The sequence below is a fragment of the Triticum aestivum genome, chromosome 6A (genome assembly GCF_018294505.1).
Source record: "Triticum aestivum cultivar Chinese Spring chromosome 6A, IWGSC CS RefSeq v2.1, whole genome shotgun sequence".
Lineage (NCBI taxonomy): Eukaryota > Viridiplantae > Streptophyta > Magnoliopsida > Poales > Poaceae > Triticum > Triticum aestivum.
In genome coordinates this window covers 99,927,123-99,939,228 of record NC_057809.1, presented here as the reverse complement: position 1 = coordinate 99,939,228, position 12,106 = coordinate 99,927,123, and positions in this window count along the sequence as shown.

The following is a 12,106-nucleotide window of genomic DNA, read 5'->3' as shown; positions in this document are numbered from 1 at the left end:
GCCCGCCCCCGTCGCCGTCGCCCGCGCCCTTGCCCCAACGCGCGCCGCCCCGGCCCGCCCTCACCGTCGCCCGCGCCCCTGCCCCGACACCATCCTCGTCGCTGACCTCAGCTTGGTTCGGCCGCCGGCGCCCTCCCTTGCAATTTTTTTCATATATTTGCTTGTTTATATATATATATGCTTGTTTATATATATATATATATGTACTGATTTTTTTATAGAATATGATGTTTTTTTCATAGATGATCACATATATGATGTATGCACGAATGTGGATGAAATATGATGTTTTTTTGTTCATAGAACATGATGTTTTTTTAATTCATAGATTTTTTTGTTCATGAGAGAGGCGGGGACGTTGAGGGATCATAGATGTATTTTTTCAGAATTTTCTATCGTGCATAGACGGATTTTAGACCACGGGAGCACCCCCTCGCTATCGTTGCAAAATTTGCTAAGTGATATTAAGAAGGAAGGAAAAGAAGGATAGGAAAGAAAGAAAATAAGAAGAGGAAAGAAAGAAGAAGAGGAGAGGAAGAAGAGGAGAAATAAATAAGAAGAAGAAAAAGGAAGAAAAAGAAGAGGAGAAGAAGAAAGGAATAGTGGAGAAGAAGAGAAAATAGAATAAAAGAAGAGAAGAAGAAAGGAATAGTGGAGAATAAGAGAAAATAGAATATTCTATTTTCTCTTATTCTCCACTATTCCTTTCTTCTTCTCCTCTTTTTTTTCTTCTTTTTTTCTTCGATCTTCTCCTCTAGCTATTCCTTTCTTCTTCTCCTCTTTTTAGTTTTCTTCGTTTTCTTATGTCTTATTGTGTATATTGCTTCTTTGTGTATATTATGTATATATGTCAGTATATATATTATGTATATTGCTTCTTTTCAGATTTTTTTTCATATATATGTTTGTATTTTGTATTTTATCGGGTTTGTCGTCGTCGATATACCCCTCCCGATAACTTCAACACGAGGGGAGGGGGGTCGATATATATACCATCTCCCGATAACTTCAACACGAGGGGGGGTCGATATACCCTAAATAGCAAGTATGGTCGGTGTGAGATACATGTGGCCGTCGGTGTCAGACACTACATCCACGTCCCACAAGTGACGCCGGCTTCGACGCCCACGTCACTTGCGGGACGTGGATGTAGTGCCCGACACGGACGGCCACATGTATCTCACACCCACGATACTTGCTATTTAGGGTTTCCTCTACCGCTCGGCGACCCTGACCCTCGACGACCCTCGTTCCCGATAAAAAAAGAGGAAGAAGAAGAAAAAAAGAGGAAAAGAAAGAATAGAGGAGTAAGAACTCCTCTATTATTTCTTCTCCTCTTTAACTCCTCTATTCTTTCTTCTCCTCTCTTTTTTCTTCTTCCTCTTCTTTTTTTATCCTTGAAGCGTTGTCGAGGCCACCCCAAACCCTAGAGAAGCAGCGTCGAGGCCACTCCAAACCCTAGAGAAGCAACATCGAGCCCACTAATTAATATTAGTTCTACATTTGCCACTAATATATCCATCTGTCATGTTTGAATAATAATTGCCATGTTGTAAATATTTGTAGAAATTATGGACACCACCCGTGACGAAGTACAAGAAGAGATGTTGGGGGACACAAACGCACGAGGAAGTGATGCCGTCTGCTCGTTGTTTCTCAACGACACCGATGGTCTGGAAGTAGCTGGCTATGATTATGCTGGCTCCGGTGACCTAATGCTGGTGCAAGAAGGAGACCGTGAGAACGGCTCCGGTGACCCAATGCCGGTGCAAGAAGGAGCCCGTGATGACGTCTCCGGTGACCGAACCGAGTCCGGCCAGGTATATATATTAGTTAAACTTGTGCTAACTAGCTAATTGATGTATTCATTGTTTTGGTATGTACACATATTAATTAAGTCTTTGTTCTTTTTTCTAGCCCTCTGGATCGAGCACAACTTCGGTAAAGAGACGAGGCCCGAAGAAAAAGTTGAGCTCGGATGAAAAGTTTGAGATCATAGCAATCACGCCCGACGGCCAACCGATTGAACCCCTACGGACAAAGAGCGCATTTGTTTCTCAGTGCGGGGTTCTGGTTAGGGACAAGATCCCGATCAGCATCCAGCAATGGTTAAAGCCGGCTACAGAAGACCCTGAGGTGTCTTATGTCAATGATATGCAGAAAAATGATCTTTGGACTGAGCTGAAGTCAAATTTCACCTTACCGCCAGAGGATGATCCGGAGAAGCCAGTTAAAGAGCAATTAATCAAGTCTTTTGCTCTTAAGAGGATGGCAGAACTATTCAGGAGGTGGAAGAAAGAGCTGAATAAGTTTTTCGAAAATAAAGAGACACCAGAATTCAAGGGCAGATATGAGAAGATCAGAGATCACTAGCCCGCATTTGTGGCCCACAAGACATCGGAAAAGAGTAAGAAGATGTCGGCGACAAACAAGCAAGATGCTGCGAAGAAGAAGCATCACCATTGCACAGGGTCAGGTGGCTACCTTGCAGCCCGGCCTAATTGGGCCAAGACTGAGAATGATCTGGTTGATAAAGGGATCGAACCAGAGACAATTAACTGGCCAGACCGTTGCTGGACTTGGTTCTTCGGGGCTGGCGGAACCTTGGACCCTGTATCAGGGAAGTGCATTTGGACGAACGATCAAATGGACACACCAGTCAAGAAGCTTCAGCAGTATATCGAAGCAGCGCAGCAAGGGACATTCGTTCTAGACAGAGAGAACGACGAGCTCACAATGGCCCTCGGGAATCCTGAGCACCCTGGATGGACACGAGTGACGGTGTCTTGGACTAGGGGGTACTCATCACATTGTCTCCCGATCAGTTGGATTGGGCCGAGGACCCCCATGGCCGCATACTCATGGGCCAGTTCGGACAGCTGCCGCATACAAGGAAGATTCCACAAGACTTGGCGATCAAGACAAGGACTTCTCCCCACCGGCGTATTCGGCTAGGACTCTTGTTAACCTAGGCTTCTGGTGCATTATATAAACCAGGGCCAGGCTAGTCGATAGAATATACAACTTCATCATACAACAATCATACCATAGGCTAGCTTCTAGGGTTTAGCCTCCTTGATCTCGTGGTAGATCTACTCTTGTAATACCCATATCATCAATATTAATCAAGCAGGACGTAGGGTTTTACCTCCATCAAGAGGGCCCGAACCTGGGTAAAACATCGTGTTCCTTGCCTCCTGTTACCATCCGGCCTAGACGCATAGTTCGGGACCCCCTACCAGAGATCCGCCGGTTTTGACACCGACAACGAGGCACCCCAGGCTCCATTCCATGGAAGGTTGGGTTTCCGCACAAAGGCGGTTACAAATGCCATGAGAGGAGGAAGAAAGTGGAGCAGAACCAACACAAGCGATAGAGGAACGAGAAGCAAATCGCAGCAAACGAACTGCCGAAGCTTCCCCCGAAGCTACCCCGCCATCTCAGCGGAGAAGCAGCATGGCTTCCACCGAGCTGCTTCAGCCGGAGCATGTCTTGACGGCTCCTGCCAGCTATCCCGTGGAAGCTATCATGGAGTCTCAAAATTGCCACCTTATGACGCAATGGATTAATATGAAGGTCAAGGTGTCTGTTGGCTCTGTTTTTCCTACTGAACCCGGCGCAACTTTTCACTGCCGGCTGATTCCAGAAGGATATGCTAGGGTGATGGTGGATGAAATAACGGAGGGATTTGAGGACCTCCAGCTTGACCACCCTACCGGTAAAGGGGAGACTCGGCTGGGTTCTGCTCTGAAGACTACATGCCTATGGCGGAAGGAGCTCATCAACCTTTCGAATTGGACGCCTCCTCCTCCTCCTCCGGCGAGTCAGGGCACTCCGCCTCCTCCTCCGGCAAGTGACGATCAGGGCACTCAGTCGACTCCTTCTCCGGCGCGTGGCGGCACTCCGCCTCCTTCTCCGCCTGCGCCGGCGTGCCCGAGCAGCCAGCCTCCTCCTCCTCCGCCTCGTCAGCAAGGGCGGAAGAGACCTACCGCCGCTCCGGCTGCTCCGGCGCGTCGTAGTCCTTCTCCTCCGCCTCATAAGCAAGTAAAGAAGACAACCGCTCCGTATGCTCTGCCGGCGTCTAGAAGTACAGCCAAAGGCGGGAGGACATATAGATTCGGTCCTTCTCTGAAGACTCCAGAGAAGTTACCGTACGAGAGGACCCCAGAGGAGAACGCCGAGATCGCGTGAGAAGAAGTGAGGAACTTCTTTGAAGGGGTGAAAGCAAAGAAACATCCACCTCCGGAGGAGAAGGTAGATCCGGTGAAAGCGAAGCGCACTCTGGCTGCCCTGACAAAACCACCCAAGTCTCCGCCGAAAGGAAACTATGAGCGCATTATTGGAAAGGAATTTGCCGAACCGGAGCGCTTGGGAAGTACTGTCAGTGATCAAAGGCTAAAAGAACGACGAGCTGGGAAACAAATTGCCCAGCTTGGCGAACAAGCGAAGCAATCATGCCCCCCGCTCAAGGTGCCTAGCGACATCATCGCTAATGATCCGAGGATGGTGCCTGGTTATAGCAATCTTGGAGATTACCTGCCCGACGATGTACATTATGATTTCATGGAGGTGCAGATACAAAGATATGAGTACGGGAAGCCTCTCGTCAAAGATGAAAGATCTCTATGAATGATGATGCGAAGATTGCATGATTGGTACTTGAAAATCTGCAGAGAGTTTGGGGGGAGGAGTACTTTGTATGTGAGAGTTAAAAAGGAGTATGACCTCGTTGGAATTGAACTGTTGCCTGTTCCATTTGAGGAGTTCTTTCAGTTTTTCAATCAATTGGCCCTCGATAAAGCAACGGTCACCTGCTACTATATGTAAGTAGTACTACTTCTGTCATTAAGTCTCTCTATATAGCTCAGCTCTTTCATTGCATGTATATATAATTATCCTCGCTATATTATGTCGGAAATATGCCCTAGAGGCAATAATAAAAGCATTATTATTATATTTCCTTGTTCATGATAATTGTCTTTATTCATGCTATAATTGTGTTATCCGGAAATCGTAATGCATGTGTGAATAACAGACACCAACATGTCCCTAGTGAGCCTCTAGTTGACTAGCTCGTTGATCAACAGATAGTCATGGTTTCCTGACTATGGACACTGGATGTCATTGATAACGAGATCACATCATTGGGAGAATGATGTGATGGACGAGACCCAATCCTAAACATAGCACAAGATCGTATAGTTCGTTTGCTAGAGTTTTGCAATGTCAAAGTATCTTTTCCTTAGACCATGAGATCGTGTAACTCCCGGATACCGTAGGAGTGCTTTGGGTATGCCAAACGTCACAACGTAACTGGGTGACTATAAAGGTAGACTACGGGTATCTCCGAAAGTGTCTGTTAGGTGACATGGATCAAGACTGGGATTTGTCACTCCGTATGACGGAGAGGTATCACTGGGCCCACTCGGTAATGCATCATCATAATGAGCTCAGAGTGACCAAGTGTCTGGTCACGGGATCATGCATTACGGTACGAGTAAAGTGACTTGCCGGTAACGAGATTGAACGAGGTATTGGGATACCGACGATCGAATCTCGGGCAAGTAACATATCGATAGACAAAGGGAATAGCGTACGGGGTTGATTGAATCCTCGACATCGTGGTTCATCCGATGAGATCATCGTGGAGCATGTGGGAGCCAACATGGGTATCCAGATCCCGCTGTTGGTTATTGACCGGAGAGTCGTCTCGGTCATGTCTGCTTGTCTCTCGAACCCGTAGGGTCTACACACTTAAGGTTCAGTTACGCTAGGGTTGTAGGGATATGTATATGCAGTAACCCGAATGTTGTTCGGAGTCCCGGATGAGATCCCGGACGTCACGAGGAGTTCCGGAATGGTTCGGAGGTAAAGATTTATATATGGGAAGTCCTGTTTCGGGCATCGGGACAAGTTTCGGGGTTATCAGTATTGTACCGGGACCACCGGAAGGGTCCCGGGGGTCCACCGGGTGGGTCCACCTGTCCCGGGGGGCCACATGGGCTGTAAGGGGGTGCGCCTTGGCCTAATGGGCCAAGGGCACCAGCCCCACATAGGCCCATGCGCCTAGGGTTTAGAAGGGGAAGAGTCCTAGGAGGGTAAGGCACCTCCTAGGTGCCTTGGGGGGGAGGAAAACCCCCCCTAGGCCGCCGCACCCCCTAGGAGATTGGATCTCCTAGGGCCGGCCACCCCCCCTTGGCACCCCTATATATAGTGGGGGAGAGGAGGGACTTCATACCTGAACGCCTCGGCCTTTGGTTGCCTCCTTCTCCCTCCCCAACACCTCCTCAACCTCCATAGTGCTTAGCGAAGCTCTGCCGGAGTACTGCAGCTCCATCAACACCACGCCGTCGTGCTGCTGCTGGTGCCATCTCCCTCAACCTCTCCTCCCTCCCTTGCTGGATCAAGAAGGAGGAGACGTGGCTGTTCCGTACGTGTATTGAACGCGGAGGTGCCGTCCGTTCGGCGCTGGTCATCGGTGATTTGGATCACTCGAGTACGACTACATCATCACCGTTCTTTTGAACGCTTCCGCTCGCGGTCTACTAAGGTATGTAGATGCATCTAATCACTCGTTGCTAGATGAACTCCTAGATGATCTTGGTGAAACGAGTAGGAAAATTTTTGTTTTCTGCAACGTTCCCCAACAGTGGCATCATGAGCTAGGTCTATGCGTAGTTCTTCTTGCGCGAGTAGAACACAATTTGTTGTGGGCGTAGATTTGTCAACTTTCTTGCCGTTACTAGTCCTTTCTTGCTTCAGCGGTATTGTGGGATGAAGCGGCCCGGACCAACCTTACACGTACGCTTACGTGAGACCGGTTCCACCGACTAACATGCACTAGTTGCATAAGGTGGCTGGCGGGTGTCTGTCTCTCCTACTTTAGTTGGAGCGGAATCGATGAACAGGGTCCTTATGAAGGGTAAATAGAAGTTGACAAATCACGTTGTGGCTTTAACGTAGGTAAGAAAACGTTCTTGCTAGAACCCTAATTCAGCCACGTAAAACTTGCAGCAACAATTAGAGGACGTCTAACTTGTTTTTGCAGCAAGTGGTTTGTGATATGATATGGCCAAAGTTGTGATGAATGATGAATGATCTATATGTGATGTATGAGATGTTCATGCTATTGTAATAGGATTCACGACTTGCATGTCGATGAGTATGACAACCGGCAGGAGCCATAGGAGTTGTCTTTATTCTTTTATATGACCTGCGTGTCATCAAGAAACGCCATGTAAATTACTTTACTTTATTGCTAAACGCGTTAGCCATAGTAGTAGAAGTAATAGTTGGCGAGCAACTTCATGGAGACACGATGATGGAGATCATGATGATGGAGATCATGGTGTCAAGCCGGTGACAAGATGATCATGGAGCCCCAAGATGGAGATCAAAGGAGCTATGTGATATTGGCCATATCATGTCACGTTTATTATTTGATTGCATGTGATGTTTATCATGTTTTGCATCTTGTTTACTTAGAACGACGATAGTAAGTAAGATGATCCCTCACAATAATTTCAAGAAGTGTTCCCCCTAACTGTGCACCGTTGCGACAGTTCGCTGTTTCAAAACACCACGTGATGATCGGGTGTTTTATTCAGACGTTCACATACAACGGGTGTAAGACAGATTTACACATGCAAACACTTAGGTTGACTTGACGAGCCTAGCATGTACAGACATGGCCTCGAAACACAGAAGACCGAAAGGTCGAGCATGAGTCGTATAGAAGATACGATCAACATGAAGATGTTCACCGATGTTGACTAGTCCGTCTCACGTGATGATCGGACACGGTCTAGTTTAACTCGGATCATGTAATACTTAGATGACCAGAGGGATGTCTAATCTAAGTGGGAGTTCACTAATAATTTGAATAGTTGAACTTAATTATCATGAACTTAGTCTAAAATCTTTGCAATATGTCTTGTAGATCAAATGGCCAACGTAGTCCTCAACTTCAACGCGTTCCTAGAGAAAACTAAGCTGAAAGACGATGGCAGCAACTATACGGACTGGGTCCGGAACCTGAGGATCATCCTCATAGCTGCCAAGAAAGATTATGTCCTACAAGCACCGCTTGGTGACGCACCCGTTTTCCCTGCAGAACAAGATGTTATGAACGCTTGGCAGGCACGTTTCGATGACTACTCCCTCGTTCAGTGCGGCATGCTTTACAGCCTAGAGCCGGGGCTCCAAAAGCGTTTTGAGAGACATGGAGCATATGAGATGTTCGAAGAGCTGAAAATGGTTTTCCAAGATCATGCCCGGGTCGAGAGATATGAAGTCTCCGACAAATTCTTTAGCTGTAAGATGGAGGAAAACAGTTCTGTCAGTGAGCACATACTCACTATCTGGGTTGCATAACTGCTTGACTCAGCTGGGAGTTAATCTCTCGGATGATGCGGTCATTGACAGAATCCTCCAGTCGCTTCCACCAAGCTACAAGAGCTTTGTGATGAACTTCAATATGCAGGGGATGGAAAAGACCATTCCTGAAGTATTTGCTATGCTGAAATCAGCAGAGGTAGAAGTCAGAAAGGAACATCAAGTGTTGATGGTCAATAAAACCACTAAGTTCAAGAAAGGCAAGGGTAAAAAGAACTTCAAGAAGGACGGCAAGGAGGTTGCCGCGCCCGGCAAGCAAGCTGCTGGGAAGAAGCCAAAGAATGGACCCAAGCCCGAGACTGAGTGCTTTTATTGCAAGGGAAGCGGTCACTGGAAGCGGAACTGCCCTAAGTACTTAGCGGATAAGAAGGCCGACAAAACAAAAGGTATATGTGATATACATGTAATTGATGTGTACCTTACTAGTGCCCGTAGTAGCTCCTGGGTATTTGATACCGGTGCAGTTGCTCACATTTGTAACTCAAAGCAGGGGCTGCGGAATAAGCGGAAACTGGCCAAGGACGAGGTGACGATGCGCGTCGGGAATGGTTCCAAGGTCAATGTGATCGCCGTCGGCACGCTACCTCTGCATCTCCCTTCGGGATTAGTTTTAAACCTTAATAATTGTTATTTAGTGCCAGCTTTGAGCATGAACATTGTATCGGGATCTCATTTAATTCGAGATGGCTACTCTTTTAAATCTGAGAATAATGGTTGTTCCATTTTTATGAGAGATATGTTTTATGGTCATGCTCCTATGGTGAATGGTTTATTCCTTATGAATCTCGAACGTGATGCTACACATATTCATAATGTGAGTACCAAAAGAAGTAAGGTTGATAATGATAGTCCCACATACTTGTGGCACTGCCGCCTTGGTCACATAGGTGTTAAACGCATGAAGAAGCTCCATGCTGATGGACTTTTAGAGTCTCTTGATTATGAATCATTTGACACGTGCGAACCATGCCTTATGGGTAAAATGACCAAGACTCCGTTCTCAGGAACAATGGAGCGAGCAACCGACTTATTGGAAATCATACATACTGATGTGTGCGGTCCGATGAGTGTTGAGGCTCGCGGTGGCTATCGTTATGTTCTCACCCTCACTGATGATTTAAGTAGGTATGGGTATATCTACTTAATGAAACACAAGTCTGAAACCTTTGAAAAGATCAAGGAATTTCAGAGGGAGGTTGAAAATCAACGTGACAGGAAAATCAAGTTTCTACGATCAGATCGTGGAGGAGAGTACTTGAGTCACGAGTTTGGGGCACACTTAAGAAAATGTGGAATAGTTTCACAACTCACGCCGCCTGGAACACCTCAGCGTAATGGTGTGTCCGAACGTCGTAATCGCACTCTGTTAGATATGGTGCGATCTATGATGTCTCTTACCGATTTACCGCTTTCTTTTTGGGGCTATGCTTTAGAGACTGCCGCATTCACTTTAAATAGGGCTCCGTCGAAATCCGTTGAGACGACACCGTATGAATTATGGTTTGGGAAGAAACCTAAGCTGTCGTTTCTAAAAGTTTGGGGATGCGATGCTTATGTCAAGAAACTTCAACCTGAAAAGCTCGAACCCAAATCGGAAAAATGCGTCTTCATAGGGTACCCAAAAGAAACTATTGGGTAGACCTTCTACCTCAGATCCGAAGGCAAGATCTTTGTTGCCAAGAATGGGTCCTTTCTGGAGAAAGAGTTTCTCTCGAAAGAAGTAAGTGGGAGGAAAGTAGAGCTTGATGAAGTATTGCCTCTTGAACCGGAAAATGGCGCAACTCAAGAAAATGTTCCTGAGGTGCCTGCACCGACTAGAGAGGAAGTTAATGAAAATGATCAAGATACTTCTGATCAAGCCCCTACTGAAATCCGAAGGTCCACAAGGACACGTTCCGCACCAGAGTGGTACGGCAACCCTGTCTTGGAAATCATGTTGTTAGACAACGGTGAACCTTCGAACTATGAAGAAGCGATGGCGGGACCGGATTCCGACAAATGGCTGGAAGCCATGAAATCCGAGATAGGATCCATGTATGAAAACAAAGTATGGACTTTGACTGACTTGCCCGTTGAGCGGCGAGCCATAGAAAATAAATGGATCTTTAAGAGGAAGACGGACGCGGATGGTAATGTGACCATCTATAAAGCTCGGCTTGTCGCTAAGGGTTATCGACAAGTTCAAGGGGTTGACTACGATGAGACTTTCTCACCGGTAGCGAAGCTGAAGTCCGTCCGAATCATGTTAGCAATTGCCGCATTCTATGATTACGAAATATGGCAAATGGACGTCAAAACGGCATTCCTTAATGGTTTCCTTAAGGAAGAATTGTATATGATGCAGCCGGAAGGTTTTGTCAATCCTAAGAATGCTGACAAAGTGTGCAAGCTCCAACGCTCGATTTATGGGCTGGTGCAAGCATCTCGGAGTTGGAACATTCGCTTTGATGAGATGATCAAAGCGTTTGGGTTTACACAGACTTATGGAGAAGCCTGCGTTTACAAGAAAGTGAGTGGGAGCTCTGTAGCATTTCTCATATTATATGTAGATGACATACTTTTGATGGGAAATGATATAGAACTCTTGGACAGCATCAAGGCCTACTTGAATAAAAGTTTTTCAATGAAGGACCTTTGAGAAGCTGCTTATATATTAGGCATCAAAATCTATAGAGATAGATCAAGACGCCTCATAGGTCTTTCACAAAGCACATACCTTGATAAGATATTGAAGAAGTTCAATATGGATCAATCCAAGAAGGGGTTCTTGCCTGTGTTGCAAGGTATGAAATTGAGCTCAGCTCAATGTCCGACCACGACAGAAGATATAGAAGAGATGAGTGTCATCCCCTATGCCTCAGCCATAGGTTCTATTATGTATGCCATGCTGTGTACCAGACCTGATGTAAACCTTGCCGTAAGTTTGGTAGGAAGGTACCAAAGTAATCCCGGCAAGGAACACTGGACAGCGGTCAAGAATATCCTGAAGTACCTGAAAAGGACTAAGGAAATGTTTCTCGTTTATGGAGGTGACGAAGAGCTCGTCGTAAAGGGTTACGTCGACGCTAGCTTCGACACAGATCTGGATGACTCTAAGTCACAAACCGGATACGTGTATATTTTGAATGGTGGGGCAGTAAGCTGGTGCAGTTGCAAGCAAAGCGTCGTGGCGGGATCTACATGTGAAGCGGAGTACATGGCAGCCTCGGGGGCAGCACATGAAGCAATATGGGTGAAGGAGTTCATCACCGACCTAGGAGTCATACCCAATGCGTCGGGGCCGATCAAGCTCTTCTGTGACAACACTGGAGCTATTGCACTTGCCAAGGAGCCCAGGTTTCACAAGAAGACAAGGCACATCAAGCGTCGCTTCAACTCCATTCGTGAAAATGTTCAAGATGGAGACATAGAGATTTGTAAAGTACATACGGACCTGAATGTAGCAGATCCGTTGACTAAACCTCTCCCTAGAGCAAAACATGATCAACACTAGAATTCCATGGGTGTTCGATTCATCACAATGTAACTAGATTATTGACTCTAGTGCAAGTGGGAGACTGTTGGAAATATGCCCTAGAGGCAATAATAAAAGCATTATTATTATATTTCCTTGTTCATGATAATTGTCTTTATTCATGCTATAATTGTGTTATCCGGAAATCGTAATGCATGTGTGAATAACAGACACCAACATGTCCCTAGTGAGCCTCTA